This window comes from Schistocerca gregaria, chromosome 4, assembly GCF_023897955.1.
Source record: "Schistocerca gregaria isolate iqSchGreg1 chromosome 4, iqSchGreg1.2, whole genome shotgun sequence".
Lineage (NCBI taxonomy): Eukaryota > Metazoa > Arthropoda > Insecta > Orthoptera > Acrididae > Schistocerca > Schistocerca gregaria.
Window position 1 is genome coordinate 327,767,661 of NC_064923.1, and position 12,494 is coordinate 327,780,154.

General features: G+C 43.5%; 1 protein-coding gene across 4 annotated transcripts in view; it reads right to left on the reverse strand.

Moving 5' to 3' along the window:
• LOC126365743 (uncharacterized) overlaps positions 1-12,494 on the reverse strand; it is a 507,155-nt gene that overhangs the window by 325,321 nt on the left and 169,340 nt on the right. The gene's annotated exons all lie outside the window — the stretch shown is intronic.

Below are 12,494 nucleotides of genomic sequence, written 5' to 3' on the forward strand. Positions count from 1 at the left end.
AGTGTTTCTGGGTATGGTACCCTTCCATACTGTAAGCAACTATCGGATGAAACCAATGTTTCAGTTACGATTTCAGTGCTCTTCTTCTGGGTCTACTGGTGCAATTTCGTTGTCAAAGATCCTTTTATTTTGACATAACTGCTTTAATGAGCATGGCATTAAGTAACCATTTTAAAAACTTTGCCATTATTGGTTTCCTGTGCCGGAAGGAGTGGGAAACCTTATTGTAATTGGTTTCCTGTCTATTACACCTTGCGGTGTGTGCCATGACTGGTACTGGTTGGCGAATGGGTTGTGGACTGTTTTCGTTATGCTGGACATAGGTAGTCGTCGGTGGCGGGGGGGAATAACATTTAAGAAACCTGTATGGTTTCAGAGAGGAATTTGTGATTTTAAAACATGAACAGAGAGGATGGGCTTAGGTTTACAACATCCTGCCTGCCAGCCATAAGAACCCCGACAGGTCTCTCAAGTATGAGTATATCGAGACGCGCTCGTTACAGTACCTGCCTTCCTGCGATCTGTGTCTAACATGGAAAATCAAGAATCCACAAGCCGATGACTACCGATCACCGTACACACTGCAAGGTGTAACCGACAATAGTAGGTCACTACTCCCTCCACTACAGAAAAACCTATTTGATTAAAGTTTCTCAGTCCTTCGTGCACGGAAAAACAATAATATCAACGTTTTTAAAATAACATTCACGATCAGGAGTGCAGTCATGACAAAATATAAGGACACTGGGCAACAAAATTACACTAGCAGACCCACAAGGAGGCCACTGTAACCAAGAACGAAACACCGGTTTCATCAGTGATCGTTATTTACAATATCACGTGGTCCCACACATACAAAATTTTTATGTTACTGGTTCTGACCGCGAAAGCCTATGCAGTTATATATACAATACAAAAATCTTCCACTTCCTGCGATTCGAAACCACTGTAGCTCAAAAAAGAACCTTCGAAATCCAAAAATATTAAAGCACATCCCCGTAAAATTAAGATGGTGCTGAAAATATAAATAACATCAAAGAAAACTGGGAAGAAATTTACATTCGTCATGGAATGCGGGTTTGCACTCTTTCATCTCTTATTGTAACACTTTTTTTTTTTTAGATACGGTAGTCTAGTTGGTTTTATTCATCTTGCTCAGGAAAAACATGTAAGAAAAATCGTTTGAAAATGAGAAATACTGCTCTGCAAACAATAGAAATAGTGGTAATTCTAATTACTTGGCAGTGCGTTATTCGGTAGGGTTATGGCTTTCATTAACTAAATCTGAGTTTCCTGAGTATTGTATATTCCCTGTAGCATAATTTTGTTTAGCTATCTGTTTTTATTTACTCTAAACCTAATAGGTGTAAATTCATTCTTTGCCTTAAAGTAGTAGTAATATTATTGCTTTTATTGATTAGAATTTGCAGATTCGCCGTGGGAAAGCGTCTCCGACTGCGGGAGACGAAACGTTGGGAATCGACACAGAATTCATCAACCAACCACGGCATAACAGCCTGGATAATTATAATGGACATGATATTTCCGGCCGTGAAAGTCTACATTTTAGTATGAGCAACAGTACAACCCCATAGGAGGTAACTGCATACTGTAAATGTGGCTGCATGGTACAGCGCTTATTAGATAGCAGTCTCTGTAGCAGGTATGATTGAATAAATGGTCTCTAGCATGGGAACCATGCATTTCTGAACATAAGTTCATTGGACCTTCGTTGTTCCGTGTGCTCTCATCGATCAGTCCCTAGAGTTTGTACCCGGTGGGAAACATCACACTGTATACCCATCGACTGTCGGAAAATACGTCAGAAATATTTCCAAACGCTTCAATTAAAAGACCTGCCATAGCATACGGATTCCAGATAAACTTCCCTTGTCGGCAACCGAAAATAATGCATTACTAGACATAAGACCTTCACTTCCAATTAAATTGTCAAGTTTTCTAAATTAGAAACCCTTCAGACACAAAAACTCACCATTTAAGTTGACACATGTTGACATTAAATGTTTAGGGCAAATGTCATAAACTTGGGTTCAATGTTAGCAGATAGCGCCAGTACTTAACGGGACTTAACTACGTATTTAATTATGGGTACGCCGTGTAGTATAGTCCAACAGGTCTCTTCAATGTCTCCAGGCCTTTTCCAAAGATACTATATACTCTTATGATACTTTGTGTGCTTGTTAGTACTACATGAAACTCATTGCAGTACCTAAGGAGCCTTCCCTTGTCTCATTTCGACTGCAGATCCAGTATTCTACCGTAATTCTATTCCTTCCCCTATAACTCCGTTCCAGGCCCCTTGGTTATCACTTTTTCGTCGCCTTTTACATACTGAGCTATCCGTTTAATATCATCGTATAATGAATGTTCCTTTATTTTCTGTTTGTGTAACTAAACTATTAATGTTGGCAATGGTTCTATGTCGTATTGAGCAGAGGTGGGATGCTATCGATTTGTATGTACGCGCCTTGGATGATGCTCAAACCATTCGTTGATAGTTTTGGCCGGTGGTTTAGTGATGATGAACGAGAACAGCGGAAGGGGCTGCTAAATGTCACTAAGGATGTGACCTCATGAGTGTATATGCGACTGGAATGAAATGGCAGTTGAATCGTGGAGTACCACAAAACATATTAACATACTCTTTAACGAAACTGAACAAAACTCCCTGATTCTAAAGATCGTCAAGATCATTATTGTTTTCAGTAGAGGCGACAATAGTGCGTCGAGAGAGGTTTATCAACATTTCCTATGTCTGTACTAATACAAAACTTGGAAATTTGTTGTAAGTTCCTATGGGACCAAACTGCTGAGGTCATCGATACCTAGGCTTCCATATTATTTAATCTAACTTTAACTTGCACTAAGGACAACACACGCACCCAAGCCCGAGGGAGGACCCGAAACTCGACGGGGCGAGCCGCGCGAACCGTGGCAAGGCGCCTCGACCACGCGGCTACCCCGTGCCGCATACTAATACGGGTGTTTGGTCAAGAGAAGGAACATCTGCAGAATCCGCGAAGGTGTATTTCTCAGTTAAGGTAATCAACGAATTTTACAGCTATGCGCTTGGTTCTTACTGCGTGCAATAATTGACTTCTTGACAGCGCTTCGTGATGTTTTTCACTTTCCGTCAGTTCAAAAATGGCTCAAATGGCTCTGAGCACTATGGGACTTAACATCTGAGGTCATCAGTCCCCTAGAACTTAGAACTACTTAAAACTAACCAACCTAAAGACATCACATACGTCCAGACCCGAGGCAGGATTCGAACCTGCGACCGTAATTTCCGTCAGTTACATGTAAAATTCAGTGTGACTCATCCATTAGTCAGGGCTCCTTAACTACAGCCGAATACTGCGAAATGTTTTGCAGCTACATGCCCCCAAAGCTTCTAGCTAACCACGATGCGATGTCGCAACTCCGCACGTGACGTCTTATCATGTTGAGAGAAAAAAAATTATTCGCGTGCTGCAAGCAAATTACCTCTCGCCATTCCCAGAATCGCTTGACCTGACTGAAGGACATAGGTAACAATCTTACATACTGGCCAATGTTTCCTCAACCGATTCGCGTTCTGCCTTCCTAAGGTCACCGCTTTAAGCAGGAAACGAGAGAGAAATCTAGATACACTTCTTTAATACTGGGTTACAGGGTGGTAGCAGAAACGTCACAGCCTCTCGCAGAGCAGTTGCCAACACGACGAAAGGAAGACAGTTTTCAAAGTTTCAATAACGCATAAATTATGAAACAGTAATTATTTCTTCACTTCGAAGTTCTCGGTTCATAAACAGCAAGTACTTGCGACTAAGGTGACAAGTGAAACATTCGATGAACATCGTTACTGTGTTTTAGTCAAGCAATCCAGTCCAGGAAACAGATTGTACCCCGTAATCTTATAGGGGTCGCCTTTATAATGGACAAACCACATTGATGGGGCTAATGAGTTATGATGGTCTAAGGTGCTGCAGTCATGGACTGTGCGGCTGGTCCCGGCGGAGGTTAGAGTCCTCCCGCGGGCATGCGTGTGTGTGTTTGTCCTTAGGATAATTTAGGTGAAGTAGTGTGTAAGCTTAGGGACTGATGACCTTAGCAGTTAAGTCCCATAAGACTTCACAAACATTTGAACTTTTTTTTTTGAGCTATGATGTTACTAGCGTGTAGAATAATAACCGCTAGCAGTCACAATAAAAGATGTTTCTTATTTAACACACGATCGGTTTCGCGGATTTACATGTTTCCAGAATCAGTTTCTGGAGTTCACTGCTTAAATAGCCGTAACTGTCATCGTCACATTATTTGCTTTCTATTTAAACAGTGAACGCTATTACTGACTGTGGAAACATGTAAATGAATGTAAACCACCTGACTACGGGTACAAGCACGAAACCGGTCGTTTATATTGTTATTGGTAGCGGCTACAATTCTACACACAATAAAAGAAGTCACGAAGTTCAACTCCCTCCGTTACGGAAAATTCATTTACGACATTACTGTTTTAAAACTCGTCATTATTTATTGTTGAATCAACGGCAGCTCTGAAATTGTTCACTGAATTTACGCAGTAAGCGTTTAAAGAAACAGTGCGGAAATCGTTCATTAAAATGTCCGGCTCGAGTTCTGATTCTTGAGTCTATAGCAAAGGCATTCTGTACCCGGGTTAACGACTGTCTGACTGACAAAGTGAAGATATGTCTGCTAAGAAATACTTTGGAGGTGTGACCTACAGGCCACTCAGGGGCCTGTGCACACTGAATCGCGTTTGTGCGAACCCCTTTCAACGGTAGACATTCTCTGTGTTCTGGTGTAGTCTGCTCTTTTCTGCTCCCATTTGCTACGGACGACTGGTCTCGGAGCTTGTTTGTGGACGCTGCGTATTTGAACTGATTGCCTTCAGATGCCCATTCTCATGGTAAGAGCTACAAAAATTAAATCAAAGTTGTGGCATGCACTTGCTGAATGATGTGATATTTTAATGGCAACGTTTTCAGGTCGGCAAATGTAACTACCGTTGTTATACGGATAGACGATGTTCCAGGTTCTTATAAGGTGTCGGTATTCACTAGTTCGTATTTGGGTGCAGCGTGCTGGTTTCGTCACTCTTCCTCTGCTTAACATATTCTGGCGTATATAGAGATTTCTTTTGTACTGATTTTCATATATCGTGGACTTGGCTGTCGTATGGTCCATCATGTGTCGAGGGTAAAGCTTTTTTTTGCTTTTGAATTGAGGACTTTCGCATAAAACATTTACAGTTAATTTTCCTTCCCCAATCATTTATGAACTCAGTGCTACATTCGATCTGCACACGTGCTTTCATATTGATTCTTTCTGTACCTCACTGGTGCTGGTATTTTACTGTGAATTCTGCTTTCGGTACAATTATCAGCCAAAGCAAAGCCAAATTACCGTCAGCAAAATTATTATTGAACTCTCTGCATCCCTTCACAATTCGCAAGGTATGTCGTGTTGGCGGGACTCCGAGAAAACGTGTGTTTCCATATTAAGTGACATATTTCTTGTTCTTATGCGGACACACGTTAGGCTATCAGTGTGATGTACACATCCTTCAATGCACATGGTGTCAAAACAAAGGAGATCTCATATATATTATTACAAACAAACCGCGCGCGCGAGCAAGTTTAAAAAGTTAAGGTGATCTTGAATTATCAAATATTCATTCACGTCCCTCTATCTTCCTGTTGCGCAGTGAAAGCATCTCCTCCTCTTGAATATGTTTACAGAGCTGTGGTTAGATAGTGTTGCCATTTCGTGGGTAAAAATATTTTAGAGAGAGGGACACTTTTTTCAGGCCATTTTACTGGTTACATATTTTCATGTACTCACTTCATGCAAAACAGAACGGTAGGAGGTTTTCAAGTGCTGCATAATTTAAAAAAATCGTAAATGCCTTGTATCGCTTTGTTGAACTCTGTCCGTAAGTCACCTTCAGGACTATGTTCTTACTAAGGAGGTCTCATATATACACAAAAGGCTAGCGCGCGCGAGCAAGTTTAAAAAGCTGCGTGTCACGTGTTTTTTAAAGTGCATAGCAGCTGTCGGCGATCGCCTTCATAAAATATTCAATCTTCAGGAAAGACTTAATTTTCGTCGAGTTCATGCTTTTGTCAACGATGAAATCAGTGAAGGTAGAACGAAAACTGTATATCTTCCAAGAAATATCTATGTTGTGCAACATGACTGAAGAGGGTAGGCATGTGACTTGCCCGTGAAATAGGTGCATCTTTAGGCACACCGAAGTCGACAGTACATTCCATGTTTTATCGACATTCAGCAGCGAGAACCATTCGTTCTTCTCACATTCCGCACAGTTTCTCATTAACTCAAAAATTAGTTTGTGTTAACTCGTGAAAGGGAACGTCCGAAAAGTTACACGGAGGAGACAAATTCTGGATATATTCCTACAAGCTGGAAACGAAGCAATAGTCAGCTGTTTGACTGTTCCAAGGTAAATCTAAGGCAATAAAAGTGCACGATCGCTAGTTTCCTCCGCTACATTCGACCGGTCGTGGCCTATTGCATCCCACGTCGCTACCTCTGACGTGTAGTCCACCCTTCCGACATGGCAGTGTGTCAGCGTACCTACAACGACGCGAGGATTTCGGCAGTTGTCCCCATACGCCACCAGCGGTGACAGCACTTTTTGGCCGTGCCTTGCCACGAACACCAATAGTGCACAACATCGACATCATCGTGTTTGCAGAGCCAACAAGCGGAGCGCCCGTTATCGCCTGCGGCATCAGCTGCTCGCAAGGGTTCAGCCTAGTAATCCATGCGGCCTTACAACACGCAACCCAGCGAGTCAGTGGCGGTTAATCCGCCGAGTACCTTGGGAGTTCAGTACATCTACATGGATACTCTGCAAATCACATTTAAGTGCCTGGCAGAGGATTCATCGAACCTTCACAATTCTCTATTATTCCAATCTCATTTAGCGCGCAGAATGAATGAACACCTATATCTTTCCGTACGAGCTCTGATATCCATTATTTTATCGTGGTGATCGTTCCTCCCTATGTAGGTCGGTATCAACAAACTATTTTCGCACTGAGGAGAAAGTTGGTGATTGGAATTTCGTGAGAAGATTCCGTCGCGACGTAAAACACATTTCTTTTAATCATGTCCAACCCAAATCCTGTGTTATTTCTGAGACACACTTGCCCATATTTCGCAATAATCCAAAACGTGCTGCCTTCCTTTGAACTTTTTCGATGTAGTCCGTCAGTCCTATCAAGTAAAGATCCGACACGGCGCAGCAGTATTCTAAAAGAGGACGGACAAGTGTAGTGTAGGCAGTCTCCTTAGTAAGTCTGTTACATTTTCTGTGTGTCCTGCCAATAAAACACAGTTTTTGGTTAGCCTTCCCCACAACACTATGTAGCCTGATAACCGACCAACTGAGTTAGTACTCCCAATATTTGCATGTCATGGCTTTCCACGCGGTATGTGGCCGCATCTGGTACACGCGAGAGGTCTTATTACACATTCATAAACTGAATTATAGATAGCTGTCGTGTGACAGAGCTCCACTCGACTCGGCGGATGCAATCGTTCGACACGTCACGCGAGTGGGAAGTCATCGAACGTTGTACAGGCCGATGGCGTGGCAGTCTAACGCAGGTCCCGCACACTCTGGACTTTGCAAGAGCCTCAGTGTCAGCAGAGTACAGCGAGCGCCGCTACTCTGGGAATTCCCACGCCTCCACTGAACGCCCTGAGGCAAGAACGTGTTGAAGATTAAGGTCGCCGCCGACTGCAAAGAACTGTGCCAACGGAGAGACGAGCGGAACTACAGCAAATCTACGTATACATCGCTATTCTGCAAATCACGCTTCAGTGACCATCATCACTCTAGTTCTCTATTACTCCACCCTCTAACAGCGCGCGGAAAAAACGAACACACATATCTTTCCGTGCGAACTCTGATTTCCCTTATTATATTGTGATGATCATTTCTCCTTATGTAGGCAGGCGTCAACAAAATATTTTCGCATTCAGAGCGGAAATTTGGTGATGACATTTCGTGAGAAGATCCGTCGCAACGAGAAACGCCTTTGTTTTAATGATACACACTCCGAATCCTGTGTCATGTCCGAGACATGCTCTCCCCGATTACTCGGTAATACAAAACGTGCTGCCAGTCTTTGAACTTTCTTGATGTACTACGTAAATCCTCTCTGGTAAGGATCCCCTGACACGCAGTACTCCAGAAGAGGACGGACAAGCGTAGTAGATCTGGTGCATTTCGTAACTGCTCTGCCAGTAACACACAGTCTTCGGTTCGACTTCCCCCACAACATTTTCTGTGTGTTCCTTCGAGTTTAAGTTATTTCGTAACTGTAATTCCTACGTATTTAGTTGAATTTACAGCATTTCGATTTGACTGATTTATTGTGTAACCGAAGTTTACCAGATTTCTTTTAGACCCATGACCTCACACTTTTCATTATTTAGGGTCAATTGCTAATTTTGGCTCCATACGTAGTCTTGCCTAAATCGTTCTGCAATTGGTTTCGATCTTCGGATGATTTTACCAGAGGATAAACGACAGCATCATCTGCAAAAACAGCCTAAAACAGCTGCTCAGATTGTCTCCTAAATCGTTCAAATAGATAAGGAATGCAGAGGGGAATGGCAGATATCACTTATGTTTTACTCGATTATTTTCCGTCAATTACTACGAACTGTGACATCTCTGATGGAAAATCGCGAATCCAGTCGCAAAAATGAAACGATAATCGGAGAGTCAGTTCGAATGAATTTCTGCAAAGAACTAAAGAAGTGCATGACAGAAGATGAGTAAGTGGGCTGTAAAATATACGAGGTTACATCAAAAATAACCCGCTATGTTGACGTAATTGCTCTTACCTTGTTCACACTGACCTCTGTCGTCGTTTATTTTCTAGCTATGCTGCTGTGATCCTGATGAAAGTTTGATCCTAATTCCTCCATTTGTCTTCCTTTGTTGCAGATAGACCATGGCCGCTTTATTAGAAGTTTGCACCAACAACGAGTGGTGATCTAGCTTTTTTTGGACGGGAGCAGTATCGGAGGCCGCAATCCGTTAAAGACTTTCGGCAGAATACGAGACAGTGTCTACGAATGGATTGCAAATGGTCCCACAATTATTACGCATGGGGAAGGAGCCGGACGCCTATCAACGGCCTAAATGATGCCAGCGTTGACGTGGCATGGCTCCGGTAGACAGACGACTGACTGCTGATGCAGTGGCACGGTATCTGCAAATTGGTCGAGGTTCCGCCAACGAAATCATCCACAATAGTCTTCGGTTTCATAAAGTGTGTGTAACACGGGTCGCAGAACAATTCACAGTGTTGCATAAGCAAACGCTTTTGGAAGTACCCAAAAACATGACAGCTTCTTAGTCAGAATCGTCACTGCTGACGAAACTTGATCCACCATTACAAGCCGGAGGGCAACAAGCAGAATATGGAATGGAATCATCCATAACCGCCTAGCAGGAAAAAGTTCAAAACCCAGCCATCCGCAGGAAAACTTATGTTTACCAGTTTTTGGGACGCACAAGGCCCAGTACTGGAATATTGTCAGGCGAGTGGCACAACAACAAACAGTACGCGTGACAGTCAGATGCTTACTGGCAGGCTTAAGCTTGCAATTCGAAGTCAACGCCGAGGACTACTGTCCAAATGTGTTGCACTGTTGCACGACAATGCCCGTCCACACACTGCTGCCCACACGCTGAAACGCTCCGAAACTCAAGTTTGAAGTAATGGCTCATCCTCCGGATAGTTCTGATCTTGCCACCTTTCTACTACCACTTGCTTGGTCCACTCAAAAGCCATTTGTGACGTCGATACGCCCCGGACCAAGAACTGACGGACGCGGTGCAAGCGTGGCTCACTGGTCAGCCGAAAACAGCAATTTCTGAGGGCATCACGAAGATTGTGCTACGATGGACCAAGTGCGTTGAAAAGCAAGGACACTATACTGAAAAATGATGTTAACATAGCGTTCTATACACATAACAAAAGGTATAACTACATTGTGGATAGTATATGAAAGCACCATGTGGTACTTTGAAGGAATAAAGTTCTGACCGACCAGGAAACACCAGATAGTTTGTTGTTGATAGCAACAAAGGAAACCGAAGATTACAGTGTGATCATAATAAGCAGAAATGTTTATTTTATATTAGAAAAAGTGCCACCAGAGCTGTATCTTGAAAATGAGTATCCAACACGAATAATTTCAGCGGCACATTTCCGCCATCCTCAGGCACCACCACTCCCAAGACTGTATTAAATTTCCTTGGTGCTTTTATTGTGCGGCACGTGTTACTACTACAAGTGGGCTAGCTTTTGCCAGAAGTGTCTACTCGACACCGTGTTGTCTCCCAACACATGAGACAATACGATGTCATGTAGAGACTTCTGACAAAAGCTAGCCCACGTGTGCTAGTAACAAGGACTCCACAACAAATGCACCAAGGAAATATTATACTCTTTTGCCAGTGGTGGGGCTCGAGGATGGCAGCAATGTGCCGACGAAACTATTCGTGTGAGACAAAGGCACACTCGAAATACAGTTGTGATGGTACTTTCTCTCATATACGAAGGTAATCCCAACAGTAAGGCTTCCTTTTTTTTATAAGTACATAGACCTGTTTATTTCTACAATGGTTTACGTCAGTTTACAGCTTGAACATGTAGCTATTTTTTCGACAATCATTTCTGTCGATGCATTTTTGTAGACGCTGTGGGTGTGCCCATGTGGTACCAGCTCGCCGCCGTGCTGTTCAGAAAGTTATGAACCGCTTCTTTCACCTCGTCGTCGGAGCTGAATCGCTGTCAGGTCAAATGTTCTTTCCACCTAGGGAAGAGATGATTGTCACTGGGCGCCAAGTCAGGACTATAGGGTTGGTAGGTGATTATGTTCCACTGAAACTGTTGCAGAAGAGCAACGGTTTGCCGAGCGATGTGTGGGCGAGCGTTGTCATGGAGAATGTGTACCCCCTTGCTCAATATTCCTCTTCTCCGGTTCTGAATTGCCCGTTTGATTTTTTTTTTTTTATCAGTGTGTCACAGTACCTGTCAGCGTTAATTGTGGTCCCAGCGATTCAGCTCCGACGACGAGGTGAAAGAAGTTCATAATTTTCTGAACAGCATGGGGGCGAGCTGGTATCACTTGGGCATACAAAAACTTCCACAGCGTTTACAAAAATGCATCGACAGAAATGGTGATTATGTCGAAAAATAGATAAATGTTCAAGCTGTAAACTGATGGCGCTACAATCTGGTGCCGCGCGTCGAATCCTGCCTCGGGGATGGATGTGTGTGATGTCCTTAGATTAGTTAGGTTTCAGTAGTTATAAGTTCTAGGGGACTGATGAACTCAGAAGTTAAGTCCCATAGTTCTCAGAGCCATTTGAACCATTTTTTTAAACTGATGTAAACCATTGTAGAAATAAACACGTATATGTACTTATAAAAAAAAACAACAGGAGACCTTTACTTTTGGGATTACCCTCGTTTATCATCAGCAATAATGCTGTGCCGTTCTTCATCTCGAACTTTCGTGCAATTTATTGACATAATAGTAATATTGTGTCAATACTGAGCGCCCGAGCGCCGCTGTTTATGGTACTCACGTCACGAGTGATATCATCAACGGGAAATGCCGTTATCGTGTGATTCGGGCACGCCGGCTGGGCGTGTGGTAGGCAGCGCACTCGCTACATGAGACCACGGCAGGCCACTGTGGGAGCCGCGCCTTGGCACGCGAGCAACGTGGTCCGCGCAGCCGCGCTTATCGCACGCGTATCTGCGCTGTGCAGTCTGCACAACGCGACGCCTGTTGACAGGAAGGCGCGCCCGTCGCAGGAAGCGGCCCTTCTGCTTGGACATCCGTCCTGAAAGAGGGCTCGGGCAACGAGGATCTGCAACGGTTCTCACCAGGCCTAGTACAAGCTTTGAGGTGCCTGCACTGGGAAACGAACAAACCGGCATGCACACGACTGCTTTCGTACCTAATAAGTCCCAAAGCGCCGCGCATAAAATCCGAATTTTCCGTACTCATACTTCAGATGCTACCGGAAAAAAAGAGGCAGGATCAAGGGTTTTGGATACCCCTGGGCTAAGGAGCATTTGTATACCAAAGGATAGTCTTAGTGTCATTATCCTACAGTATAGGGTCAAAAAATGATTACTACACATTCCATCTTGCTTAGGCAAATGGAGCAAAGCCGTTGGTTCTCTTTGTGTTTTATGTGGTCTATGTGGTCTGAGGCGGGCTTGATGGGATTTACGGTGGCACTATTAGTTCATGAGCGGTTCCTAGGACCCCCCCCCCCCCAAAAAAAGTTTTTTTTTTACTATGTTTTCGTCGTCACCAGCGCATCAAAACCCAGGCGTGTATTCCTATACGGATAAGCACGGCAAATGTCTGAAATTTTTACGATATATTCTTAAGAT